Genomic DNA, 22,711 nt, shown 5'->3' with positions numbered 1-22,711 from the left:
GTGTTGAATCATGTATGTGAGGTTAATGTACATATCAGATCAAGAGTGCACTGTGTTCTCATACGTCATCGTCATCGTCATACGAATGTGGACAAAAAGTAAACCAGTGCAAAAGTACGCCCATTTATTAAAAAAAAAAGTAGCATGAGTACAATTGGTAACTAGGAAATTTGTAACACTTTAAGTTCTCGCGCTTTGTACACATATTTAAAGTCACACACAGGAAGACGGGTATAGATTATCGCCAACATGGGGACCAGTGATTCAAATGTTCAAACCAAAAGATCTATCTTCGGACCAGTGCGCGGATGTTGTGAGTGCTGTGTGTCGTGCGGTGGGAAATAAACAATAACTAAAAGCGGGTAGATTATATTTATTTGTCTACCCCGAACATTTATATAAATTAATATCGGGTAGTTTTGTGTTGTTTACATCTCCGGTGACACTTTGCTGGGACGTCAGTCTTCCGCGACCACGGCCAGTGCAACCTGGCCGAAACGTTGGGAAAAAAGGTAAAAATAATGTTAATTAATCGCGTTCGACCTGTGTGTGACTTTAAATATAGGAAATTTGTGTTATATTTCACTTAAGAACTGTCAACAATCATTGGCAACTTTGATGGCATAGTTTTTGTGAAAACTGGAAAAGAAATTATGTAAACTATTTACCAGCCAATTACACCTTATGTTACATCGCATAATGCACAATGCACGGTGTTTCTCTTACCCAATTTTCTTTTTCGTAACCTACAGTCTATATTTTGATCAATATACGATCACCAATGTAACTATAGCTACCTATAGGAGCAAGGGCTTTCTAAGCGTTAAGAATAACGAGGCCCCTTGCGAGGCTATTAGCGTAACGTGGTCCGAGCGGCCGCGCCATACATTTTGTAGCCAATATTACATACTTCCTCCTGTCTGAGCACCGACTTTTATGTGAGGAAGGTATATTGCGTTCTAGTTATCATATTACATGATATTACACTTGCGTTCCTCTATGTAGAACTACATAAGTAACCTTGAAACTATATTGTGTAGTCCTTTCCGAAACTCAATATTGGTGCATAGTTACCAAATGGCATGTAAATCAATTTCGCTGACTGCACATGAAAATGACAGATAGAGACATTCTTTACTTTCGCATCTATGATTTCAGTACCGGCGTACTTATACAGAAATTACTTATATCATCGGATATAAGTAATGTCGTAATATTACCGTGCTTTAAATATATACAATAAGTTACCTAGTGAAATAAAGTCCATACAGAAAAATAATATCTTCGCCAACAAACTCAAATCCGTGTTATTAAAAAAAGCATACTATACAATCGAAGGATTCATGCAGGATGATCTACAACGAAATTAAATACAATTTCAAAACTTAGAATGTTATAATGTGTACAATGCAAGCATCGCACATTTCTCGCGTCAGCATTAAAATTAATATAATTATGACTTTATTTTAATTGCTGTATTTGCGATTACGCCATACATCGATTTATGCATTAGTTTACGTTCATACGTGCTCCTAGCTAGTACTCAATATACCTTGGTTATCAATAAATTTATAAGTGTATCAAAATCAGTGTTTCTATCAAGACTACAATCAACCATCAAGAATCATATCATCTAAGGTGTACGGCTCGTACATCTTAATGGTCCTTCGAAGCCATCAGTGACTGTGACAGTGATTTCGTCCAATCGGCCTCCCACAAGCGGGTCTCACCGTGCGGATGAAACAGGCGTAGTGAATCATCAAAGCCTGACTATATTCATTGTCATAGAAAAATCAGTTCATCATCGAAGATATCAAGATCAACAGAAGACGTCTACTATCAATTCAAGTAAGAGGAATCTCGAACTTGTAAAATCATCATTATAGTGCTGCAGCTATTATCAAATTATCATCAATTTTTAATCAGTTAACCAAGGTAATCAATATCAATATCATACATCAGTGGCCACAGTATTGTCAAATATTTTGATTAATACTCACTATCAAATTATCAATCTACTCTACTACATATCAATAAATCAAGATGAGTTTAGACAAGGAAATGGAAGCGATTTGCAGTGATCAAAATCAGCTCATGGCCAATATGAACAGGCTATTTGAGAACTACAAGAAAGATGGTCCAAGCCGTCGGACTATGTCTAACATCAATAACAAGTTGGCCGGCCTCGACGGGTTCTGGCAAGAGTTTCAAAGCAATCATGCAAGGTTATTAGAATTCCAGAACGAGGACTGCACTTCTTTTGCCGAAAAAACATACATCAAAACCAAATCCTTCTACGAATCAGCTCGGTCTGTATTGCTTGATCATTTGGATACAGTTCAAAAGGCTGCCTTATCACCGAGACCGAGACCAATCTCACCAAAACCAACAGAACGTTCACCACTCCCTTCGTCAGAGATGCCCAACTGGGCTGAAGAAAGAACCAAAAATGAAGAAAAGCAACCTGGGCCATCGGATCTTCAAAGCCGCGCCGTCCCTACCCATCAATCTGTAGATCAAGAAAGGTCGGCCACCCAGGCTACAATCAATTCTGCTTTCGCAATTGCACCTATTTTCAATATCACCGAAAAACCAAGCGTCGATGCTGCCAAGTTGTCAGAAAAGATGAGAAAGCAACAGAGCAACTTCAAGGCCTTCGCACGTACTCTACATTACATCGACCTCTCCACAGTAAATGAAAAGTGGGAATTGGAAGATTTACTTAAATCAGTACAGTCTCGTTGGACAACTATTGACACTCTTCACTGGGACATCGACAGTGAACTTTTCGAAAACGACGAAACTTATAATCAAACGTTTTGCAAATATGAGAAGAAATTCCAAGATATGAAAAAATCTATCAATTCCAAAATATGGTCCATGGTCCACCGTGAAAAATCAACCCCCGTCATGGACATCCCACCCTTTAGTGGAAACTATCAACAGTGGGTTTCATTCAAGGATTTATTTAATGAAGCCATACATCATAACCGCTCGATGTCTAATGCACAGAAGATGCAATTTTTGAAAAATAAGGTTAAAGGTGAAGCTGAAAAACTCATTCAACATCTGAACATCAGCTCAGAAAACTATGAAACCTGTTGGGATATCCTAAATCACAGGTACAACAACACGAAACTAATTTTCACCGCACACCTCAACAACCTGCTTTCGCTATCAACAATGCAACAACAATCATATCAACAAATCAAGCGCCTACATGACACCACCAACGAGTGCCTAAACGCCATCAGGAACCTAGGCGTGGACATCGTGTCATGGGATCCCCTTATCGTCCATATTCTATCACAAAAATTGGACCCGGAAAGTCATACGGAGTACGTCGAATCATTGAAGAACCCACGTGACTTGCCGACCTTAAAGGACTTCCTAGATTTTCTAGAAATGAAATTTACATCATATGAAGCGAGCCGCCGCAAGTTGGATACACCAAAAACATCTCATCAATCAGAAGCACCAAGAAAACCTTATTACAAATCATTTATGGGCATAAAAGATTCATCATTATCACAAAATAAATCAAATGATGTTAAATCAAGTTATTATCAAAGAAAGCATTGCCCGGTTTGTAATAAAAATCATGGCATATTTAATTGCGAAACATTTCAAAGTGCAAGACCAGAAAGCAAACGAAGCACTATTGCAAGATTGAATCTATGCAAAAATTGCCTTTATAATCATTACGATAAGGAATGTTTTTCAACGAGTCGATGCCGCACGTGTCATGAACGACATAACACGCTCGTGCATGATGCCTACAGTCAGAAACAAGAGACTTCCGATCCACTTAATAAGCGCAAAACTGTTGCAAGTATTACGCAAGAATGTAGAAAAAATATAGAAGTTTTATTACCTACCGCCCTCATCAAAGTAAGGGCAGTAGATGGAAAGTATCACACTTTGAGGGCGTTTATTGATCCTGGAGCACAGATGTCATTGATCACGGAGGCTGCGGCTCAACTTCTCCAAATACCCCGGGAAAGCTGTGATGATACTATGTACGGCCTGGGAATTAATGGAAACTCCTGTAACGGCGTTATAAACGTCACTTTGTCATCACTGCATTGTGACTTTCAATTTGACGCCGAGTTATTTATCATGAATAAACTCACTCTGCCACTGCCGAATCAAACCTTCGTCAAGCCCGATTTGTCATATTTAAGAGGACTACCACTGGCAGATCCGGATTACAACATCAGCCGACAGATTGATATCATATTAGGAACAGAAATCTACGCCAAATTCGTCCAAAATGGAACCATAGTAAAAGACGATGACCTCCCCGTAGCCCAGAAAACGAAACTCGGGTATATCATTAACGGAAAGGTCCCATTGCCATCGTATCAACAATGCTGCACCATCGTCAACAACATGAGTGATATCTCGCGCTTTTGGACCATTGAAGACATCAATGAAACATCAAATTTGTCATCAGAAGATCAACATTGTGTAGACTTCTACCGCGAAACTACTTTTCGACAAGAGGACGGAAGATATGTCGTTCGATTGCCGTTGAAACCAGATAAGGAAGACGCGCTTGGATACTCAAAGAACATAGCCATAGCACAGTTCAGGCAACTCGAGATGAAGTTTCGAAAGGATCAAAATATCGAAAAGGAGTACAAGAAGTTTATACAAGAATACATTAGTTTAGGCCACATGCGCGAATGTACAGACGAAGTCGACGGGCCATCCAACTCGACACAGGAGTGCTTTTTGCCACATCATTGCGTGAAAAGGCCTGAATCAGCAACTACATCTCATAGGGTGGTCTTCAATGCGTCTGCCAAAACGTCAAATGGGACAAGTCTGAACGACATCATGTACAGCGGACCCAATTTACAACACGACTTATTGTCACTCATCATCAAGTGGAGACAATACAAGGTCGCGTACGTGGCAGACATTGAAAAAATGTTTAGAATGATTGGTATGAACATTCAAGATCAAAAATATCAGAAAATCATATGGAGAGACAATGAACATCAAAGGTTCCGTGAATACGCTCTAACAACAACAACATATGGCACCAAGGCTGCTCCATGGTTAGCTATGATGACTTTAAGACAGCTGGCCAACGACGAACGCCACAACTATCCTCAAGCGGCTAAAGTCGTTGAAGAGAGTTTTTACATGGATGACCTGCTACACGGCTGTCACGATCTCGAATCAGCGAAGAAAATGAAACAAGATTTGATCAATTTATTACAATCAGGAGGATTTAATCTTCGCAAATGGGCATCAAACACGCCCGAACTACTGCAAGGAGCTAGTAAGACTCAAGATCAGCAAGAAACGTTCGAATTTAAAGATCAAGAAACAACGAAAACGCTGGGTCTACGCTGGCATCCTCAGGAAGATGTATTCAGTTTCCAACTAAAAATTGCACCACTCCCAACTCAAACATCAATCACAATGACGAAGAGAGAGTTGCTGTCAAATATAGCACAAGTATTTGACCCTCTGGGATGGCTGTCACCAGTAACCACGAAACTGAAGTTACTGTTTCAAAATGTCATATCAAATGACATCGGATGGAACGATCAAATACCCCAAAATATCAAGAAAGAATGGTTCACAATTTCACAAGACCTCCAAGTTATCAAAGATATCAAAATCCCGCGTTGGCTAAATACCTGCAAGAATCAAGAAATCGAACTACACGGTTATTGTGACTCATCAACTAAAGCATACGCATGCGCAATCTACTGCCGTGTTATCTCCACCGACGACAAAAAAGCAACGCCGCCGCCGCCGGTACTGATAGCAGCAAAATCAAGACTTGTACCGTCGAAAAAATCTGTGTCCTTGCCGAGACTAGAACTGTGTTCAGCTCTACTTCTATCAGCCCTCATGGAGAAGGTCAAGCTATCTCTGTCAGAAAACCAAATCAAAATGGTCTGCTGGTCTGACAGTACAGCAGTTTTGGGCTGGCTAAACGGCGAACCTAGCAAGTGGAAGCCATTTATAGCTAACCGAGTTACGAAAATTACAAAAATCATACCACCGACTTGTTGGAACTACGTCAAGTCAGAAGAAAACCCGGCCGACTGCGCTAGTCGCGGAATCACGGCCCAGCAGTTATTAAAACACCCTCTTTGGTGGAATGGACCAAACTGGCTGTCATCATACAGTGAAAATCAAGAAAGGCCCACGTTCACTACGGATCAAGAGGTTAAAATATCAAAACAAAGCCACGCGGTAACATGTCAACAAACAGACGGCGATATTATCAATGAATTAATATGTAAGCATAGCAACATGACTCATTGCACCCGCGTACTCGCCTGGATACTACGAGTGGCTTCGCGGCGTCAGCAAAGCTCGAGTTACCTAACAGCTGACGAGTTAAACACAGCTAAAAATAGAATCATCAAGTACGTGCAAGAAAGAGAGTTTTCAAATGAAATAATAAATTTGAAAACAAATCAATCAGTGCATTTAAAAAGCAATATTGTGAAATTAAGACCTTTCCTGGATCAAAATGGAATGCTACGCGTTCGAGGACGCCTTCACAACGCACACATCAGCTGGGAAATGAAGCATCCTCTTATCATTCCACATAGAGGTCGTTTGACCGAGTTGCTTATAGATCAAGCACATAAAGCTACTTTGCACGGAACTGCCAAACTCACTCACTCGAAGCTAAGAGAATCAGTCTGGATCATAGGAGGTAATAGAGCTACAAAAAATCGCCTCCGTCGTTGCATAACATGCCTCAAGCAGAAACCCCCAAAGCAATCACAACTCATGGGAGACTTACCTGAGTCGAGATCAAATCCATCAAGGCCGTTTTTTAACACCGGTGTTGACTATACGGGATACGTATCAGTGAAGGCAAGCAAAGGTCGCGGCATCAAAACGACTAAAGGCTACATTGCTGTGTTTGTTTGCATGGCGACAAAGGCAGTGCACTTAGAGCTAGTTTCAGACCTAAGCTCGGAATCATTTCTGGCCACTCTACGGAGGATGTCCGCCCGGCGTGGAGCACCACGTCACATCTTCAGTAACAATGGCACAAATTTTACTAAAGCCAACAAAGCAATCAGAAGAGAATATGAAGAGATCACTGCTTCGCTTAATGAATCATTCTTCAACGCCATCAGCGATATGAACATCAGCTGGCACTTCAACGCTCCTTCTTGGCCCAGCGCAGGAGGGTTGTGGGAATCAGCGGTGAAGAGTCTCAAACATCATCTTCACCGAGTGCTGGGAGAACAACATCTAACCTTCGAAGAATTTTCGACTCTATTGGCACAGATAGAAGGTTGTTTAAACGCACGTCCCCTGTGCGCATTGACCGAAGACCCTGACGATTTGGATTACATCACGCCGGCACACTTTTTATCGAGCGGGCCGACTCTCCACATCGTTGAAACAGAAAGGGACGAACGCACTCGGTGGCGCCTAACACAGAAAATATTCCAAGATATATGGAAGAAATGGCAAACTGAATACCTGTGTCAGCTACAATCACGCTGTAAATGGACACAACTCAAGCCAAACATTGAGATCGGCGACGTCGTAATCATTCACGACGCAAACTTACCCGCTGGCAAGTGGGCCCTTGGCAGGGTATCAGAAGTCCACGAAGGAAAGGATGGACTTGTCCGTGTCGCCTCAGTGAAGACAAAAAATTCAATAATCAAAAGGCCCATTATCAAACTGTCTAAACTGCCAGTATCAGAAAACGAATTATCATCATCAACCAAAGAAGTACAGAAAGAAGACACGTTGCCCTCGTCGGTCGCGCCCCCAGCAAAACAAACAAAACAAAGGAAAACAAGATCAAAACTCATCAATTACATCACTATGGCGCTTATGCTGTTTATGTTAATTATATCACCGGCACAATGCAATCATAGCGTGTCACATTTCAAAGAGGGACAAGGCATTTATTTTGATAAAATAACGAACATGAAGCTGGCCCGAGACGAGTGGAAACTTGTAGTTTATTATGACATCAATCCGTACTGGGAAGGATCAGAACTATTTTCCAAATACATCAGACACTTGGAAAATATGTGTCACGCCCTCGAAAATAAACAACAGTGCAACATCGTCCTAACTCAACTGCGCCACGCCTTTTCGGAACTAAAATACTACGACAGCATGCTACTCGGTCAACGCGTCGAGTCCCCACGACAGAGAAGGGCCTTCTTCAACGGCGTCGGTAACGTCGCTCACAGCCTGTTCGGCGTGCTCGATGAACAGTTTGCCGAACAATATCAGAAGGACATCGACCTGACCAGAGCTAATGAGAAACATTTAGCACAATTATGGAGGAATCAAACTTCGGTTATCGAGGCGGAAGCTAACTTACTGAAAAGAGTTGAAACATCAATGCAAAATCAGCACAAAACGTTCAATCAACACATAAATAACATCGAGAAGAGCCTTAACAAGCAGGCAACTGAAATGCAAGAATCAACCCACATAAATGAAATCACCGTATCATCAATCATCGCTAACAACATACTCGTGAACCTGAAGAGCATACAAGACACTTTATTGGACACCATTGCTAACGTTATTTATGGCAAATTTAACGTACATCTCTTGACACCACAACAGTTGAAAGATGAGCTGAACATCATAGCCGGGCAGATGCCAAAGGATTTGACTCTACCCTGCGAGAACATCAACACAGATCTACCCAAACTATATCAATTAATGAAAGTGCGAACAAGAATGACCCGTCAGTACCTTATCTTCGAAATCAAGATTCCCTTAGTTTTTCAAGATGTGTATGAACTCTTCAGATTAATATCAATCCCACGTCAAGTTGGAAAAAATATGATCAAAATACGACCCATAGCAAAACAAGTGGCTATAAACATCAAAAAAGAATCGTATATACCTATGTTGGATGAAACTGTAAATAAATGCTCGCACTACGATTCATATACTCTCATTTGTACGCTACAAGGTCCAATTTATCAACTAAAGTCTGACTCACACCTCTGCATCGCCGATCAAATGTCGAACGAGTGTTCAGCTGACTCTGACACTTGTCGAAACATATGGACGGAACTAAGCACTATGAATACATACCTATACTTTTGTTGTGACGAATGTACTGCGAGAATCATATGCGGACAGGAGGTCAAGGCTGAGCATTTGAACAAGGCAGGAATCATAACCCTTCGAACAGAGTGCGTGTTGAATGGAGACGCCTTTACTATATTTCCCCAGAAGAAACTCTCGAACGAAATCAAAACACAATCAAACGTTGTTAAGTTCGACGTGCCTTCCATCAACAACGTTATAAACTTAACAGTACCAGTCTTGCAAGGCGAATCAACAGCTCTTGAAAACAACGACAAATATTTCAAGGTCATCAGAGATCAAATTGAACATATGAAGAACGAGGGAGCCCTATCAGACAGAATCAACTACCACGACATTCATCATTACACAGTAATCTACGTGGTCATGGGCATTGTCGCAGTGTTAGCAGCGCTGTACGTGCGCCGCTATATTCGTCGACGGCAACTCGTCGCGCGCCTCACCCCTCCGTTCGCCGCCGCCGCCGCCGCCGCCCCCCGGGAGAGCGGCCGCAGACTAACCTCGATGTCCATCACATCGCGCAGCTCTATCCCATCAGCGACCGAGCACCACCACAATGGACAACCCCTGAGAGACAAGATCATCGCGTCGCGGCGACTGCGCTTAACTCTACAAACATTTCTATGTTTAGGGGATTTACTTCAATCAAATAATTCCTTGCAACTTAAATTCTATTTCATTTGTTTGATTCTAATATTTCAATTCATTTCACTGTAATGATCAGATTTATATAAGAATAATGTATCAGCATCTTTTATCAATCTCTCATCTCTTGGCCGGGAATATGTACAATGCAAGCATCGCACATTTCTCGCGTCAGCATTAAAATTAATATAATTATGACTTTATTTTAATTGCTGTATTTGCGATTACGCCATACATCGATTTATGCATTAGTTTACGTTCATACGTGCTCCTAGCTAGTACTCAATATACCTTGGTTATCAATAAATTTATAAGTGTATCAAAATCAGTGTTTCTATCAAGACTACAATCAACCATCAAGAATCATATCATCTAAGGTGTACGGCTCGTACATAATGTGTATAGTAACTTGGAATGTTATAATGTAATAATGTGTGTAGCTATAACAAATTTAGGAATAATGTAGATATTATAACAACAACAACATACAATCACGGCTGTATCCCATATAGATATATATAGATATTATAATTGCCAATATTGCCATACCCTACCGGGGTGCCATGCGACCTCCTTCGTATTGTAACATCTTTAATGTAATACCATGGTTTGCAATAAATGATATTGATTGATTGATTAAAAACAATAGCAACAAATATTCCTCTGTAGTAATGTACTTACGAGTAAAAGTAAATACTTTGTTTTAGTGACACCGCGATTTAATGTCGCGTATAAAAACACTTATACCAATAGTGAATAAAGATCTAAACAAGACAATATTAATTAATCAAATTTGGTCATTTTAATTAACAAGTTACGACCACGTTCGCGTACTTTGAAATGTGAATAGCTAATTTATAACATTACACCCTAATACGCGGTCAAGATTCACGCCGGCAATTCCATTTTGACTGCCACTTTTACAGCCAGCCATACCGGACCTCATTCCGATGGCTCTAAATGCTACATTGTCGCGCGCATCAAACTCGCCATCAAATTGCAAGCATGTACTTTGTACACACAATTTGCATTTAATATCGTACAATGTCGTCCAAATATGGCACTCGACATTGTCGTGGTCTCACGGGTAAGGATTAATAGGTCCAAATGGGAGGGAAAAATCTGAAATTACTGTCGTTATCTAAACGAGTCGCGTTATAGGTGTCGTAATACGTGGCTTTCCGGCATAGAAGGGTCGTTTGCAATACCATGCTATCCAGCTAAAATTCTATGAGAGATTTTGTTGACAGGGTCCTTATTGCTTAAGAGGTATAGCGACTCTTTAGGCATGGAACGCATCATATACGTGTATTATTTGTATTTCAAAGGTAATTTAACTTTTAAATTTTGCTTTGAGCTCATTAGCTATTTGATCCATGACGTGTCAAATAAACAGTGCCAATTTGCAAGCGAGTTAATTAAGTTAAATTCTGATGTAATTTGAAAAATTAATCGCTCCAATTATTGCGAAGTTTGAAGTTTAATTAACTTAAGTATTGGGTGTCGGTTGATGGCCTTCGCTGATGTGGGAAGATAACAACATTTGGAGATACAAATTACATGGTGAAGCAAAATATGATACAGCTTAGCAAATTTATGACATAAACACGATATACCACCGAAACCTTGATAGCTGTACATTTGTAACCCTTCTACAAGTATTACATACAGTCTACCGATGCTTAGTTAAGTGTTGCTGTTAGTACCAATATCTAGATGGTCACTTTTGTCCCAGACAAGGTTTCTTTGACCCTTGATTTAAACTAATTTGGTAACACGCTATATGAATGCAAATCTGGATCTCAGAATTTCAAATGTCAACTAAATCTTTGACCCTCTTTTTCATTATCAAAACCTTTAAGTCAAGAAGGCTTGATCTCGTAAGCATTTATGCCAAATGATGAATTAAAACAGGATTCGAGTGTGCTTTGACGTGGTGATAAATCAAAAAGTGGACGTATGTTTAGTCTAAATGTAGATAGAACGCAGCGCCAACTAACTAAGGAATTATACACTGTGTTTTTATTGAATTCCGTTAACTTTAAGGGAAGATTTTTTACTTCAAAAACAATAAATTTTTCTGAGAAACTAGCGTCTTAACTCTTACGGTTATCGAATTATTAAAAAAATAAATTTAATTACTGAACATGTGTGTGGCATCCTTTACCACTTCCTAATGTTATTTGTTTTGACATGTGCCGTCAAATACTTGACAATGTCATCAATGTTATGATTAAGGTCCTCGCACACTAATTAATCCATTTATTATGTATGGAAACGAAAAAATAATTTCTTTTTCGAATTTAACAGAAAGTGATATACAGGGTGGTTCCTGATGATGAATCTAACTGCTTGTCGAATTTAACGTAAAACAAAAAAACACGGTGTATTTTTTTTATCCAAACGCTTGTACCGTCCCGGGACGATAAGTGCCCAACAAAAACACGTGGAAACAATACAAGGCACAAAAAAGCGGGGGCGGTGATGCGTGTCGCGATCCGTGTAACAGCGCGCGACCGATTGCTCCTGAAAGGGTGAAACGGAACAAAAAAATAAAAGTGTACCCCGCCCGCGCCCGCACACATTGCCTGATTAAAACACGAGTGATACTGACTACCACCCATAGACTTGGTACTGGAAGTTGACGGAGACCGCAACATCGCACTTTTAAAGTCGAACCAAGTTAGAATTCTCTCTTTTTCTATCGTTTCCTCAATGATGAGGATCGGGCCATCATGTTATTCTGTTGAAGACTAGGTCCCTAAACAGGCATCTGTTCTGTGCAGTGATTTGAACACACCATCTAGCAAAGGCAGAGGCCTGTCTCAACTACATACATATTCATTGCACATGCAATGTTCAAAGTTGTGTGAAAATATGACGATTACCTACAATTATGTTCACTCATTCCAATACTTTCAAGTTGACGAGTTAGACTAGAATAATTTTATGAAACAATATACTTCTTGGCTAGTTCAGCTCGCCTTTGTACATAACCATTATAATTATTCACTGTACTTGTATTTTTTTCTGTACAATGAAGTGTTTACTACTACTACTAATGCAGATGCATATGCTGCACCACTATTGTTAACATTGTTAAATTAAAGTAACAATGATGCTTTACAATAAATGCCAACTGCTTATGTAAGTACTTCTTTACGTGCTATTGTTGCGCTATCCTATGCACATTACTAATTAGGGACAGTACAATGGCCCACTATTCCTGATGCAAATTAAAACTCAAATCCAATTATGAGTACCCACTTGGGTTAAAATCTTTTAGAACAACCAGTTTTTTTCCTGTACAAATTGTTTTGATGACGAGGTTACGTACCCATTTGTCCTTTCAGGCTAAAAATTTGGTACCTAATCCTAGATGCTTCTTACATACTTATTTGAACAGAAAAGTGATCTGTGGTCACAGTACAAAGCGATTATCGGACCGTACACCGCCATCTATTACTTTACCCCCCACCCTTCATTGTTATGCCAACAATAATGCCGGACTACTTTGTTATTGTTAATCTTTTGTCGCCGAATTCATTCGAAGCCAACAGCGATTGCGATTAAAAGTCTGAACGACGGCTGAATTGTTTTTTGTTAATCTTCGCTCGTAAATTCATTAGGACGAAATGTTTCATTGTTGGAGTCGTGATGGAGGAAAAAATTACGGAATTACGATGCCGCCGTTAACATGTTTTGGAATTGTTTATGTTTGCGGGCTGATTGATGGAAATGGGTGGAAGTAAAAATTGTATGCTTATAACGTTGAATACGGCCGGTATTTTCTCGCTTTCGGTTGGCTAGTGTAGTGTAGGCGTCGACCTACAATGTATTCTGGACTGGGAACACGTAAAGATATATTATACGTTGGGCCTTACGCTAAACACAAGGATGTGGGATGTGGGATTAAACCGGGTACACCCACAATATATCGGAGCTCGTACTCCAACTCCACCTACGTGGGTACTTCTTTTCCTGTTACAGTTTGGACCGTGAGACAGTCATGGGTTCATGTCTACTATTTGAACATAATCTTTTCTCAAAATGTTGACTTAGTGACAAGTTTATTTAGGTTGTCCTATTTATATCCTTTCAAATACTCAGCATCATTATTTATATTTTTTGTTTATGGAACACCAAAACAATAATGTTTATTCAAATGTTCACCGTGTAATTCGTCTTTCTTCTTTTTCTTCCTTTAATCAGAACAAAGACCATCGGTCACTCACCTTTATTTACATACAATTCAATCTCAACAATTCTTTAATTACGGAACCCAGTCAAAAGACTCAGGAGTTCATTTATTCGCAGCGACAGATGACATCTCTGCAAAAAAGATTATTAATGTTCAGGGAGTAGATTAGAGCCGTGTGAAGGTTGTTTGGCTTTTTGTTTTGCCCCGAGGGAGGGCGCTGGTGTAGCTTACTGTGTAATGAATTATTCGTTGTGTGCTGAGACCGCTGGTTCCGATGTTTTAATACAGACGTGTCACTTTTGACGAGGTCTACATGACTAGGTTTAGTTTGGTGTAGTTTTTATTTTTATTATGCTTTTGTTTTTTGTTAGATGCCATAAAATGCTATTAAATAATAGAATAGAATAGACAAATTACACATTTTAAGAGAAGCATATAAATAGAAGCTATGAAACAGTTAGTCTCATCTCAGAATGTTGGTGGTGACTTCCAGCGTGATCTTTCGATGAGACCATCACGTGAGAAAGAATTACGGAAGGTAACAGACAGAAGAAAAATGCCTGCAATAACAGTGGTCAAATACAGAAGGAAAAAAAACTGTTAATGTTCTATTAATCTGGTATCTGTAAGAATTTTTAAGCTCCACCACATTTAAGTACTTATTTTTTTATTATTCAAATAAATTACACAATTTAATGTTATTGCTACACTATCGAAATAAATTTCCAGACGCATCACGCTCATTAAATTGCGTTTGAAAATGGAGATCATTCCACAATAAGTACAAACAACATTTTAAAAATAGAATCTTTTTCCTTCTAACCAGAATCAAATTTATTCCCGTGAATATATATTATGTAACAAAGAATAACGAGCGCGGCGTTTTCAATATTCTGATAGAAGATAGTAATGAGGCGCCGTGACCACTTTATTATGAAATATGTTCCTGGAATAGTGTTCCGTTTTGCTTTGACTTTGCTGGTCTCTGGGAGACATTGCTTTAAGCTAGCTTTCTGTTAAGGGCTTACTCTGCAGTCGCATTCACAGCGAAGCGAATATGAAACAGGACTTCATGATTTTAAAGTTCAAAATTGACCGTAAGACCCCTTTGTATTCTATATTCTAAACCATTATTAAAATTTCTACTGTAGCTTCAGAGTATTTAATTACGTGATTGTTAATTTTACAAACAAACATGACAGTGGTTCTTGGAAACAGTCAGCCAGCTGCTTTGGTGGTTCAATTTCAGGTGCTAAATGTAACCATCTATTCAATCCAATTAAGGTACATTTTTTAGACTTGAGAACCCAATTCGGCAGTTCGGTTCAGCCTCCAGGCATCCTCCAATTTCGATAAATTTCAATCGGAAAGTAATTCGCAAAATATCCTATTTATCATCAAAAGCATGGTACACACGGCATTTATCTCTAAAAGACGTACGTCTGGTACTCGTGTTCAAATTAGGCAGCGCATTCAACTCACCATGCAATTCAGCAACTTTAGGCTCCGTTACAGACTCGGTTGTTCCGCTATACATCCAGCAACCGAAGTCACCACGTGACATACCCTAAACGAACTTTCTGGCGAATAGAATGCAACTTTTGCTCACGATACTTGTGTCGCTCATTGTACGCTTGGAGCGAATAGCCCTCGAATCGGATTTACGTCGAGCACTGTAACAAATTCCAGCGAAACATTTTATCGCGTTAACCCTTGTTCGGGCGTACACTTCGCTAACTTTTTTAATATCGGACACGTCGGATTTAATTTTTAATTCCAGCCAGAATCTGACTGTAAATGTCCATCATCAATTACGCGAACAAACATCTCCCCCAGACCTCTCATTATTAACTACCCTCGAATGAGCTGTCAAAATAATAAGACGCCGCATAAATTTCTCGTCTCGACCGCCATTTTGCTTTGAATTTATGTATTGTAATCCTCCCAATTACTCAGCTGCATCCCGGCTGATGTCGAATCATATTTCTGCGGATCCCTTTAGTTAAATCGCTTCCGGAGTTTGATTGTTAGGGCCTCGCTATCTCGGTTCCGCGCTCTCTAAAATGTAATAGGTACGAATATTAATTAGAATTGTGCCGTAACACTTGGAGGGGATATTACCAATTATTTAAGACTATCCGTTGCCCGCGACTTTGTGAACTTGGATTTGTGTGAGGATAGCAAGAAAGGTTCATAATTTGTTGGTAATTTCAGGCATAATCACAATCTACTTATTTAATAGAATAGAATAGAATAGAATTCATTTATTCAGCCAATACTGCCAATACATCACTACAAACATCAGAAATAGAAATACAAAGACTTAAAACAAAACAGTAGAAGTAGAAATGAGAGGCCGAAATGGTCTCCACTCAGCAATGCAGCTGACACGACAGGCGTGTCAACGGCGCTGGTTTTCTGCGGAGCCAGCGAGGTGTGCGGGACAGCATACTGGTTGCGGACATCGTGAATAAATAGTGTCAATTAAATACGTTAAATATATACACACATACATATCTAAATATGCAGTAGTAGTAGTAGCGAGGGTATTTTAAATTACTTTGCGATGTTAAAAAAGTTACGTTATTTATTGGCTAACGTCGACCGACGTTTCTTGAAACAAGCATGTGTTTAAGTAAAATTACATATTTGTTGAAAATCGTATTTAGATCTAATATTCGTCCCATAGGTTCTTCATTGAGAACGTGTTACATAGGCTTTCCTTTATAGCTGACCTAGCCTAAGTGGCAATCGTTGACGCCACGAGGCGATGGAATCGAAACTCAGTCTGTCTCAGTCGCGCCACTACAGAAAAGCGGTAGGGAGAACTAGCTACGATAAGGTTACAAAGCGTAAGCGAGCAATTCTTTTTTTTGGCACGTTTTATGAAATGTGATATTTAAAAAAATCTCTCGCCTACACCACAATTTAACCCATATGTCACCTTCTACGACACCCACGGGAAGAAGGGGGGGTGGTGAAATTCTTAACCCGTCACCACACAGGCAACAGAACTTATACCTATACTTTCACACCTTTGTTGCTGGCTGTACTCTGAACAGCCTGTCTAGCCAAAATGATAATAGTTGACACTAGACGCCGATCGAAACGCAGACTGGCTGCGATATTATCTTATCGTAAGCGCTTGTGCATTTGGCTACGTACCCTGAACAGTCCCGACAAAGTCGCCTCCTATCAGCTCTGGCGTGTTGAACTTCAAACAATGCGTCGACGAGTGCATTTTGTGCATCGCTTACAACTCTGTCTTATCCGATTTGTGCATATTTACGTCGGTTCTCTGTGAAATGTGCTGTCTACGTCTATTTTAAATCTCATAGTCTAAGTTAAGCATAGCTGGGCACCGTTAATCAAATAGTTAACTTCGATAATCTTTAATCCGTTACTTAAAAAGTTAACTTCGTTAATCGTTAAAGCGATACATTTCAACAAAATTAACGTAAGTTAAAGTTAATCGATAATCCGTTAACGCGTAAAAACATGAATTTTACTGTAGGGTATTCCCTGTCATGGTCACTTCCTGTTGGGGTTGGCAAAGTTACCCGATCATCATACACAGCTGCACCTGCGTGTCTAGAGAGAATTCTTGGCTGCATATGGAAGGCTGTGACCTGAGCTACTGCCGAGAGCTGTGTCAGGAGAGCTGCAAGAGCACAGAAGGCGGAAGCGCGATGATGGTGGTAATTATCGGGGCGGTGCAGAGGCAAGGGGAGTTCTGCCACGGATGTTAATGTGGTCGTAAATTGGGCTCTAATTTGCTGCTCTGACACCAGTACCGTGGCCATGGTAAAACCTAGAATTCACCGAATCACCGTTGGTGAAAGCGAAGCGACGTGAACAAGATTTATTTAAGTAATATTTCGGGCTTTTAGCGATCGGAATCGGTAAAACCTAGGATTTACCGGTACATCTTATGATTTGCCGTACTTCGGGCTTTTATAATAGCGTTTATAACGTGTTTTTCGCGGCGCAACTGGCGCGTGCCGTGTTGGATTAACGATTAACGGACTCGGAGAAATTTAACGGAAGTTAACGAGTCCGTTAACATTTTTTAAAGTTAACTTAAAGGTTGATCCGTTAATCGAAATATTAACTTCGTTAATTAACGATTAACGGATTAACGAGCTATGAAGTGAAGCTATTGTGAAATATGGTTATATTAAATGGTGACGACTTCTGAACGATTATTAATATAATGTGAGTCCTAGTTGTAGTCAAAATGCATCGTATGAACCATCATCAGTCATCCATCACCTGTCAAACTACAAAGAGATCAAAAGAATTTCAACAGTTGAGAATTATGCTCTTCGCAAAAACGAAATACATGTCATTGCTACTTTGAGTTTTCCAATCCATTTTTGGGATAAAACATGTAGCTAGACAATGAATAGCTTTAGTTAAGAGGGAGTGTTCTTCACTGGGTGTGTTGGAAGTAACAATAGACCTTGCGATGCAAAAAGAGGGCAACAACATGAAGGGTGGCCGGCAAAAAGTATCACGACGTCAAGATTTTGACCAAAGAAAAAGCGAAGTAAATTATGAAAGGCCTGCAAAAATGTGAAAAAAAAAACATTTGACATACAGTTACAAACACATTTGATTCGAATGAAACACTATGATGTAAAAATATGTGTAGGAAGAAAGTACATATAACAGAAAAAAACTCCGGATACTTTTTTATTCTTTAAAAATCCCGTGATTCTGAGTACACAAAAAGTCCAAATGAAAAACAAACTGTTAATCGAATGACCTTTTCAGCTACAATGTAAACAAACATGTTAGCTTGAAATTCTACAATGACAATAAAGTAAAAAGCGGTTCCACGAATATTTTAATAATTAATAGCTTCGCCACGGAACTTATTGTGATTCAAATCGTTTACAATGTAACATTCGTAAGCCGCTTTACAAATTAAATTGTTCTAGTTGATTCAGTACCGTGTTTAATTTCCCAAAGATTTGATAAATCAAGTAACGGAATGTTTTCTTAAAATCTGGAAAGTTCGGTGTTCCAAGGAGTTCCTTTGCCAAACGGCCCTGAAAAGCAACCGTTCCTATTGGTTTAGCCACTGTGAGAGACTTTAGTCTCAGATTGTCCAGTGTAACGTGATCTTAGATGGACAGCAAACTCTTTAAATATTTGAATAAACCATACAGTCAAAGAATACAATTTCGGAAAGTCAGACGCAAACAAACATATTGTGAATAATTTCTTCCTGATAATCTCTGGGAATCTGAAAATTGAGGGAGTACCTACGTAATATGCAATACAAATTAGTTTTTCTTGATGTTTCATTACATGCAGTGCGCTTTCCGCTTACTGATTTTTGATGTCTACGAAATGTACTTACTGATTTTTGAAGTCTAAAAAATTTCAATTTTATAGTTATTGCAAGAATTTAAAAGTTCATGTAAAAAATACACTTAATGTAAAAAATCTTTAAAATTATTGAAGAGCCCACTTATACCGGTTTAGTGTAGTACGTAATGATTTCATTTTTTTTTATTGAACAAGAGAATCAAGAATTAAGTATTAAGGCCGGTCATGATGCTGCAAATGAAATTATTATGAAATAGTTAGAGATTTTAAACAACTCAAATTCCTTGTAGTCCAGAAACATGCTATTGCAAATATCGATTTAGAAACAGCAGAAGCAGCACGAAACAGCAGAGTTTTCACCAAATCTCATAATATCTAGCAGTTGGAATGAATCTGGCATCCAATCAGCCCAATTTCCGATCGACCGTGATACCCGTGACCCCTGTACCCGACCTTACACATAAGTAATACAAAAACAACAGCCCATTAAAGGCGGTGAGCTCGTGGAGTGTTTTGAAGGCCACGTTGAGTTACTTGAAAGAGAAAAAGGGAGAAATATACACTAGTAATCTGTTTTTCTCAGTTTGTCATTACATGCAGTGTGTGTTATCGCTTAGTGTTTATTTAGGCCTGCGAGTATATTTTGAAGGTCGCATTGGGATAGTTTTGGATCGGATAATGGTGACTTTAGAATCCTCTAAATTCTTTGTAACATTAGAAAATTTCTAATTTACTTGTGACTGAGGCAGGGTACGCATTATTTCTGTGCTGTACTATTTTTCTTAAATGCACGCAAATATTGTGATTATTTCCGTTAGCAATCTTTTTAATTGTTTATAAAGTATTTTAAATCAGTAAAGTCATAAAAATCTTTTTAGTGCCTACACTATAGTACCTACAGATGCTACCTACCTTAGATTACCTGTTAGCGGTGCGAACTGTTCACACTTCATCCATCTAATTAAACACGCCTTATTTGGTATTCCTACGTACCTTTCTTTGTTTCTTGAGTAGTTTGTAAGTAATTTAATAATATAAAAAAATACCAGTAACCAAAACTTACTTTCACGGTCACGAAAGCAAAAACAATATTCCGGTACATGTTCTCGGAAAACAAATAAGTAAACAAGCAAGTAATATAGGCAAGTTAGTTCCGCGCCAACGGAGAACGCTCTCCAAATAAGAAGCATGAGTAAAATAATGATTTGTTTTACGATCTCAAAGAAACTCATACGGAATCCAATAACAACAGAACAAGCGGGGTTATCAGGTGGAAAATTCTCTCTTTATTCGTTAATGGGGGCCATTTCCGTCTCGCGATTGCTGAGACGCGTCATAATGGGGTTTGATTCGATCCTTTCAGTGGGGATTGGTTTCATGCGTGCTGACCATGCCATCAACACGGAAGTGATAATACTTAGAGCTTGTTCGCACTGATATTGACATACTGACATGTTTTTACGATAAAAAATGTTACGTTCACGTGTTAGCATGTTTCGTTGGTAGGAAAAAAGGTTCCACCAAAATATTTAGCTCCGACACTACTAGAAAATGAAGTTTAGTGGTGTTTGGTAATTTGTTGTGAAAGGAAGAAGAATGATCAGAGCACAGCCAAATCTCTAATTAATGATCTGCCGTGTCCCGTTAAAGCTGTCAATTCATGTACTGCTGCTTCTGTTTAGCAGTTAGTAAGGCATTACATATATCAAAAATAGGCTTCTTGTACTTTTATTCATCCATCCTGGTCACGGCACCAAAATTGTAGCTTTACTTTAATAACACTCTTTATCTAGAATCAAACTAGAAATAAAATCTTAGTTTTGGACTGTTATTATTTGGTGGTGTTTTGAAATAGTTTTAAAAAGCACAGGAATATTCTATGGGTATTTATCTGAAATCTAGACAACAGTACCTGAAGAGAGCAATCGTCGCTTAAACACAGAGCAGGACAGCTATTACGCGTGAACAAGGTTCAGTTAAGCCGCGCGTCACCTGGCCGGTCGCAAGCGACTAATCAGAGCGCCGCCAAATCTCTAATTAATGCTCTGCCGTGTCCCATTAAAGCTGTCGCTTGCTGTGCCTGTACTGGGTACGTATCCAAATGCACAAATTCTCACTATAATATCTGTTTCGTAGCTATCTATCGCTATCGCTCTTGCGTATTGGCGTGACAGAGCGAGATTGCATTTCTGTCGGCGTCTAGCGTCGACGATTGCCATTCGGCTACGCCGGCTGACAATTCGAACGATTCTAGTACAGTGACCAGTCTAAGCTTTTGATTGCTTATAGTACGAGTAAAACCATTCTAGCCTTGGGTTCATGAACTATTTCCAAATCTAATTCAAAATCTAAAAGATAGTCTTTTACCAAGTCGCCCAAATTATAATTATTAAAGCGATATTGTGATAAAAAAAGTCATAAAAGTCCAGTATACATATTTTATTTCTATATTTATGAACATCGTTTTAAATAGTAGTCATTATTTTGGTGCCATGACCAAGATTTTGTCGTATTTTAAAGTAACCAATTATGCGTACACACCAGAGATTTGGCGCCTCTTTGGTTTTGCTGCTGTGACCAAGACTTTTTTACAGTCAGTCAAACAGTCAGTGCACATTTAAAGTATAGTCTTAGCATTTGCTAATTGTTTGTTCTGAGGTAGCAAAAGATAGCTCTTAATTGTCATTGGTTGAAAAAGCAATTAAAACTTCAATAAAGGTATTGGCAATAATCACCTGACAAATTGTGTAGACCCTCCGATCTCCTTTAATTTTTTTGTTTGTTGGCTTTCACAAATTAAAAAAAAAAAGAAATCAGTGTCACTAAATCCACCTTTGAAAATATCTTTCACTTCAAAATCTAGTACAGCTCTAGCAAATACTCAGCTATGTATGTGTGCCCTACCCGATTTTCGCCTCTTTCAGAGTCGAGAGCAGTTAGTACACATGCAGAAGTAGCGATTTAACATTAATGACATTTGCTTAGCAGCTTTACCGTCGGCACTCGGCGATATTTGTTTATTTTTACGAGCGTTAAATTTTTAAGAGATTCTGGGGCATTGCTGTAATAGCGGGCACGATTGTTTCTCATTTGTGTTAATGTTTTATTCGGGGTTCGGGCTGACAAGCTCTCGTTAAAAAAGGTCCGGCGCGCTAATTGTTTAGGGATGGTGCCTTCGGCCATCTTCTGTTTTTAATGAGCACACCTTCTCACTTGGAATGCTTAACGTACAACACATAATATAGACACACACAGTACTTACAAAGTCTACGTATGTAGTCAATACAGATAATTGACCAAGGTAGAAAAGTTGATCAAATTAGATTCAACGGCCGCCGCTAGCGTTAATGTTTGACATGTTCATATTTACGAAACAATCAGCGCCACTCCTTCAAGCACGTTGCCAATGTCCATTCTAAAACTTTTACCTTCGTGTGG

At 39.2% G+C, this 22,711-nt stretch overlaps 1 protein-coding gene across 1 annotated transcript in view; it reads left to right on the top strand.

Moving 5' to 3' along the window:
* Window positions 1-22,711, top strand: part of LOC125226809 (nephrin) — a 790,592-nt gene that overhangs the window by 646,172 nt on the left and 121,709 nt on the right. The window lies entirely within an intron of this gene.

Source organism: Leguminivora glycinivorella, chromosome 6 (assembly GCF_023078275.1).
Source record: "Leguminivora glycinivorella isolate SPB_JAAS2020 chromosome 6, LegGlyc_1.1, whole genome shotgun sequence".
Classification (NCBI taxonomy): domain Eukaryota; kingdom Metazoa; phylum Arthropoda; class Insecta; order Lepidoptera; family Tortricidae; genus Leguminivora; species Leguminivora glycinivorella.
This window is presented reverse-complemented; position numbering and strand designations above follow the sequence as displayed.